The sequence below is a fragment of the Mytilus edulis genome, chromosome 2 (genome assembly GCF_963676685.1).
Source record: "Mytilus edulis chromosome 2, xbMytEdul2.2, whole genome shotgun sequence".
NCBI lineage: Eukaryota > Metazoa > Mollusca > Bivalvia > Mytilida > Mytilidae > Mytilus > Mytilus edulis.
Window position 1 is genome coordinate 72,894,736 of NC_092345.1, and position 7,690 is coordinate 72,902,425.

The following is a 7,690-nucleotide window of genomic DNA, read 5'->3' on the forward strand; positions in this document are numbered from 1 at the left end:
GAATCTATACCCAATAGAGACTATCAAACTCATTAAAACAACTGAATCTATACCCAATAGACACTATCAAACTCATTAAAACAACTGAATCTATACCAAATAGCCACTATCAAACTCAGTGCTCAACTGAATCTATACCCAAAAGCCACTATCAAACTCATTAAAACAACTGAATCTATACCTAATAGCCACTATCAAACTCATTAAAACAACTGAATCTATACCCAATAGACACTATCAAACTCATTAAAACAACTGAATCTATACCCAATAGCCACTATCAAACTCAGTGCTCAACTGAATCTATACCCAATAGCCACTATCAAACTCATTAAAACAACTGAATCTATTCCCAATAGCCACTATCAAACTCATTAAAACAACTGAATCTATACCCAATAGCCACTATCAAACTCATTAAAACAACTGAATCTATTCCCAATAGCCACTATCAAACTCATTAAAACTCAAAATTTAGTAGAAACAAACATCTATAATACTAAAATAAAGAGGTCCAATTTGTCAGCGGTCATGGGGTAAAAACGACAAATCAAAGAATTTACTTTTATATATAGCTGATATAGGACAATTGTATAATTCCGACATCCATTATCACTGAACTAGTACATATTCTTTTAGGGGCCAGCTGAAGGACACCTCTTGTCCTAAAAAATTACACCACTCCAGACCCTTTTCTTTTCCATATAATTAATATTGCCAATAATTAACAAGTTCTCGGTGAATCCGATACCGATACCAATAGTATATTCACCTGTTACCTATTACCTTATCTGTACGTTTCTCATCTGACAAGCGCACCACCAAATGGTGTATTTAGGGTTTTGCTATAACACGGGTCATAATCACAGGGTTGACACTACTACATTCAATCATTGTCACATTGTTCCCTATTGTAGTACATGTATTTTAATTAAAGTATGACTTTCTAAGATGACCATACGAATACTAAAAATCTGGACTTGAAATAATGCGTATAGATACAGTTTTCAATTTGTTTGGCGGCATGACGTAAAACATCGAATCAAAGAATTCAACTTTATTTATATCTAATACAGGACAATGCTGTTGATTAAAAAATACTCCATTCCAGGCCCTTTTGTTTTCCAAATAATTTATATTACCAATATTTGATAAGTTCCAGGTTGAAGGGTTCAAACAGAAAGATTTTGAAAGAAGAGAAAATTGTACATCTTATAATCGGCATGACTTTATCAGATGTCAATACCAATACTAAAATAAGGCTTGCACATATTTATATACTTTAATTCAGTCACAGACCTGTGATATCACAGGTGTGTTCTAGTATCACTTATAAGTATAACAGAATAATATCTTGTTATAATAATTGTGAATTGTTTTTCTGCTGATTGGAATGAAAAGAGTATTATTGTAATAAGACAATGTGTTAGTCCTGTGAAGTTCTGTCAACACAATCCATAGGTTCAGAGAAAAAGATGAAAAAGTTATTAAATAAGAATAATCTGTCAGGCATAATTAGAACTCCCCATGGTTTTCTTTGCTTCAGAATAAAATGAATAAAATTATTCTGATTAACGACCTTTCATAGTCCATTTAATATTTCTGGTAGGATTGAATCTCAGATTGAATTGGTCATTAAGTTCAATGGAACCTTTGTGGCATCATTGCCTCCTTATATGCCTTCTGATAAATATAAAGTCGGGTTTCTATAGAGGATCTCGCAGACATCGTTGCCTCCATACATGCCTTCTGGTCAAAACAAAGTTGAGTTTCTATATAGAGGATCTCCAAGTCATCATTCACATGCAATTTAAAAAAATCAACCTATCATAATGAAGAATTTCCTAGTGTGAGAGAGGATGATCTTGTTTTTGTCCAATCATGGGATTGATACATATATATATATATGAATTACTTTCCATGCATTTATGATATAGATCTGATTGGTCATGTAGTAAATTGTTACCATAGGGTTCTGTAGAACTTATGTGGCACCAAAGCCATAATCTATGCCATCCAATCTGTATATTATTAAAAAAAGATGAATTAATTTAAAACATTAAAACACCATGGACAAAATGAGTCTTTGACTAAAAGAATAACAACAGCCAAGATAAACTACATGGAAACCTGACTGTTTGAGCAATAGAGACACACCGAAACACTAGTTATGAACTCAGGTTTTTAAGAGGTGAAGAGAAAATTGAAAAGAGAAAATATGTATTATGCATTTCAAAGTTTTAGTGTGTATTGCTGTATACCTTTAATGGAACAGACCAATAACTCTATTCCATTCATAGCAAAATAGGACAGAAACAGTTACCAGTCATAAAAAAGTGGTAGGGAAAGAATCAATCACAAGTTTCTGTGTTATATTACCAATGTCATTTCAACTGATCGGGCGGAGCTTACGTTTTAATTTGCATAAGGACAGCCTATTTGAAGATGTGTGTGATAAGGATGATAGCCGTTATAATTATTACTGATTTCTAATCACCTATCAGTGTCATCAAAGGAATTTAAAAAACAATGACTGGACACTTCATTGATGAGCTTATCCTAAAACACCTATCTATAGATGGACTGGTTTATTGTGAGCGAATCGGTTAAACTCCGCCCAGTCAAGTGAAATAAATTGAGTAATAGATGAATAGGACTAGGAAAATTGTTACCTTATATGGTATGGTGTATACTTAAACCTGACAGAAAATGATGAATTTTAAGTAACAAGTCAGAAACCTAGGTGGCTTGTTCAGTGACTGCTTGAATTTTTAGGTAAAGATTGCATGAAATGCAATCAAAACCTTATGGAACTGACTTGATATCTAAATGTTCCAAGGCTGATCACTACCTTTTTGATACACAAAATATAGTGCATTGATCATAACATTCTAAACATACTGTAAATGAACATTTCCAGAAATTAATTGATGTTATATATGCTCAGATATTCAAGGCACAAAATGAAGCTTCACTTGTCAAGAAAATTATTTTGCAAGGTGAAGGAATCTAATATCTGTTTTAAAAATATAAACTATGTCATTGTTATTACTCAATTTATTTCACTTGACAATAAACCAGTCCATCTATAGATAGGTGTTTTAGGATAAACTCACCAATGAAGTGTCCAGTCATTGTTTTTTAAATTCCTTTGATGACACTGATAGGTGATTAGAAATCAGTAATAATTATAACGGCTATCATCCTTATCACACACATCTTCAAATAGACTGTCCTTATGCAAATTAAAACGTAAGCTCCGCCCGATCAGTTGAAATGGCATTGGTAATAACCATGTTAAGGTTCATCATAAGGAATTGAAAAATATGGCCGTGTTTACACCTCCAAAATTACTATGAGTACAGACAAACTGGTACATCCAGGAAAGTTTTAAGGCATGGCAGGAACTAGATATATAAAAGTTATATGAAGTCTACGTTTCAGAAAATTAAAACCTTACCTGGATTTTGATGTTCATTTTTTTCCAGTCTGCAGAAGATAGCAAAATAAACAAACACCCGAGTTTCATTTGATACGGTCCACTCAGTTACACAGTTTTAACCTGTTAAATCACCTATTGTTTACAGGTGTCTATTGTCCATCTATTGTCCATTTAAATCAATACTACTCACAACATTGATTATATGAGGGGAGCTTCTCAATCGTTTTCACTACTTAGTTAATTTTTGCACCTTCTGCAGGAACGAAAAAAAATGAATAGCAAAATCTAGAAAAGTTTATAATTTTCTAAAACACAAAATGCATTTAAAATTTATATATCTAGTTCCTGCCATCCCTTAAAACTGTTGCAGGTGTATAGGTTAGTCTGTACTCAGAGTAAAATTTGGGGTGTAAATACGGCCATTTTAGCCAAAAGGTTATGATGAACCTTAACCACATCTTTAAAACTGAAGTTATTTTCCTTTGTCTAGAATCAACAACCCATGCAATATGTAATTTTACTTCCCATTGATAAATTGAAGTAATCTTTACCGTGTAGTGCTTTCAAGCACTTTGATTTTTATGGTGTGTGTCACATGAATTTCATACTTTATGAATAATAAAAGGATAAATGACTTTATTATTTATTTGTGATATGGGTTCCTAGCAAGGTTTGCATGTCTGTCAAGCATGGATCAGTGATCAGTTAGTTGTCAAAGTCCGTATCTCAGATATTGTAAGCAATAGGTCAATATGTTTGGCATATGGAATGATTATAAAGCGAACATGTCTATCTGGCAGGTTTTTTATAGCCCTGACTTAATTGTCACGGTGTCTTAAATTTTAAGGGTTTTGTAATTTTTAGATACATATTATAATAGATCCTCTATTTTTGGTATATGGCATGATTGTACATGTCACTGTAGCAGGGTTCATATGACCATGACCTCATTTTCATGGTTCATTGGACAATTTTACTTTTCTTGGTTTGGTCTCTTTCTCAAGAATTATAACTTATAAGCAATAGGCATATGACATGATTGTACATGTCACTCTAGCAGGGTTCATATGTCAATGACCTCATTTTCATGGTTCATTGGACAATGTTTAGTTTTCGTGGTTTGGTCTCTTGCTCGAGTATTATAAGCAATAGGATCACTATATTTTGTGTATGGACTGATTTTAAGGTGGACATGTCTGCCTACCATGGTTCATTTGACCTTGAACTCATTTTCATTGATCTTTAATAATGATTTGTGTATGTAATACTTGTAGTAGAACCTTCATATAACCAGACTTATAGTATTTTTTCATTCAAGAAAAGTAAAGCTGGGCGAGACATTTCAGAGTGTGAACCATTGTTTAAGAAATAATTGATGCCAGCTATACTTTATTGTAGTTTTAACATGGGTAGGCATTATATTCGTGATTATTTTTGCCAGAGCGATAGCGAGGGCTAAAATAACACGAATATAATGCCTACCCATGTTAAAACTAAAATAAAGTATAGCTGGCATCAATTATTTCGATTCTGATTAGGACAATTACGGTAATTTCTATGTTCGCTGTGTATAAGTGTACGATCTTCGTGTAGGCTCTTCCATCAACCTCGCTGTCGATTTTTATCCAACTAGTTCAAACCAGTTTAATTTCGCAAAGTTGTAGGTTTCTAAAATTCAAAATTGAAACAGAAATTAACAAATTAATTTATCAGCCTAACTAAAACAATATTTGAGTCACAATATAACAGAAAATTTATATTACAACAGTCTTTTCCTTTGAGGTCAATTTCTGACACGCACATTTTCAAGTCAGTTGTCAATGGCGGTGGACGCACAAGGAGAATCGGGTAGGTCTTTATTTTACTAAATTAATCGTAAATATTTCGCCGGTTAATAGTGTAGCATTGGTAAATATGTTTATAATTGATAGAGGATTCCTTGATAAAGTTGTGCTGACATTTGAGACTTGGAAGGAGGGGCCCTTTGACAGAGATCCATTTATACTTGCGGTGGCTACACCTTGTAAAGTTGATCAAAGGGCACGCCTTTGTGCATCTGACGATTTCAAATGCTGTATTACATGATGATTAAAATTAATACTGGGTGACAATCTTGTTGCATTTGTAAAATGGATTGGAAACCTTGGTGGTATATTGGTAATTACGCCTATTTTTTTTTATAGGAGAATGGGGTTCGATTCCCTGCTAGGGTCAATCCATTTTATCAGAAATATATGAAACAATTTTGTCATTTCAGTACAACAGTAATAATAACCTATACTTGATTTTATATTTTATCATCGGAACATATGTTTCAATGAAATTATTCTATACAATGACATGCCTTTTTAAAAGGAGAGATGAAACGTGTTTTTCAGAGGGAGGGGTTTTGAAATTAGAACAGCCAACATGAACGATGCGGTATCTAGGTCAAATATGTCAATTACGAATTGTAACACATTGTTGTCATTGTAAAAGTATAAGGAACAAAATGTGTATCATTTTAGTGTTTGAAAGTGGTTTAATTTAAGGAAATACATTAAATGCATATCAATTTGACGAAATTCATTTTTCTGCCGTAGTCAATATACGCATGTGCAAACTAATTTTATTGGATAATAAAGTATGGTTTCTTTACAAAGCTTAAGAAGCACGTCATATTAGAATTTCATATTAAAACCATGATTGCTTATGAATGTGTATTGGATCATTTTAAAAATCAACTTCTAGAAACTTTACATCTACGTAATTTGGTTAACTGTCACCTTGGCAATCATACAACATCTCCTTATTTTTTTAATACATGTTGTGCTGTCGAGCAAATTTATATATTCACAAAATAATTAAAAAAATCAATCATTTTCAATTCAATTCTGAATTAAATCATCAAATGGTGACAGCTAAGCAGGATATGTCATTGTATGTTTATACATGGTAGTTCACAACATAGGCGGATCCGGGGTGGGCCCCTTTTTGTTGGAAACATTTGGTTGGTTATATAGGTCAGTCATTGCCCCCATTATAAAATGTTCTGGATCCGCCACTGCACAAAACTAAAAGCTTTTACAAGTGTAAGCTGAATGGGAGTCATATTGAAAGTCATATTTCTGATGACCCTACTAAGGCTCTAGGGTGTTAGCAACTATAAAGAGTCACAATACGGCTTCAACAATAATTGTGATACTTGTAGTAAATCTTTATATTTAAGGCTATAAAAATAAAATCAATAATAGTAAAGCAGGCAAGACATTTCATCGTATGCACTCTTGTTCTTAAATTAATTACCAAAAACTCGGTGTATATTAATGACAGACCGTAACCAATCACAACTACTCCAATACAGGCTACTGATAAATAGATATATGAAAGAAGAAGTGGTATTGGTGCATTGGTGGTATAAAGTGAACCATTATACTTCAAACTACAATCTTCAACACGGAGTCTTGGCTCACAACGGACAGCAAGCTTATAAAGGGTCCAAAAAAATACAAGTGGAAAACCATTCAAACGGGAAAATCAACGGTCTAATCTACATAAAAAAAAAACGAGACGAATATGCAAATTTGGGGTTATCATTTGTTTTTGAGCGCAGAACCATCCAATAACATTGGACAGCTGTGGTTCGGAACAACATTAGATCAAACTGTAAAAATCAGGTAGAAAAGTGTTGACCCATTGGTACCTAGCACAAAAGCAACAAATAAATAGATGAAGGAGAAAGTACCTTATATATATATATATATATACTATAAAGCAGATGAATGAATAGATTTTTATTTAGAGTTGGTATGGTTGGTGTATTAAAAGTTAAGATTCATACAAAATTATAAGATAATATAATCTTGATTTATCTCAAAACTCAAAAGGGCAATACATAATATATAAATACACAACACGAATTTTTCTGTCTAAACAGGATAAAGGGTTCAAATATTTACATTATCAATAATAAACAAAAGGTATACATGAATGTTTTGATAAAAAACGGGGGTAATTTTTTTGTTTATTTTTTAAAATTGTGATTGCCGTTTTTTGCCGAGCCTTTAACTTATGGTACAGAAAGCTCGACATAGGGATAGTGATCCGGCGGTGGTGTAGGTGGTGTTATCTAACGTCTTAAAAGCTTTATATTTTAGAAGATGGAAGAATTGGATGCCTTATACTTTGTAAATAGATGCCGTATGTTACAAAGTATCCGTCTGTCACATGTCCGTTGTCCTTGACTTCATTTTCAGGGTTCAGTGACTA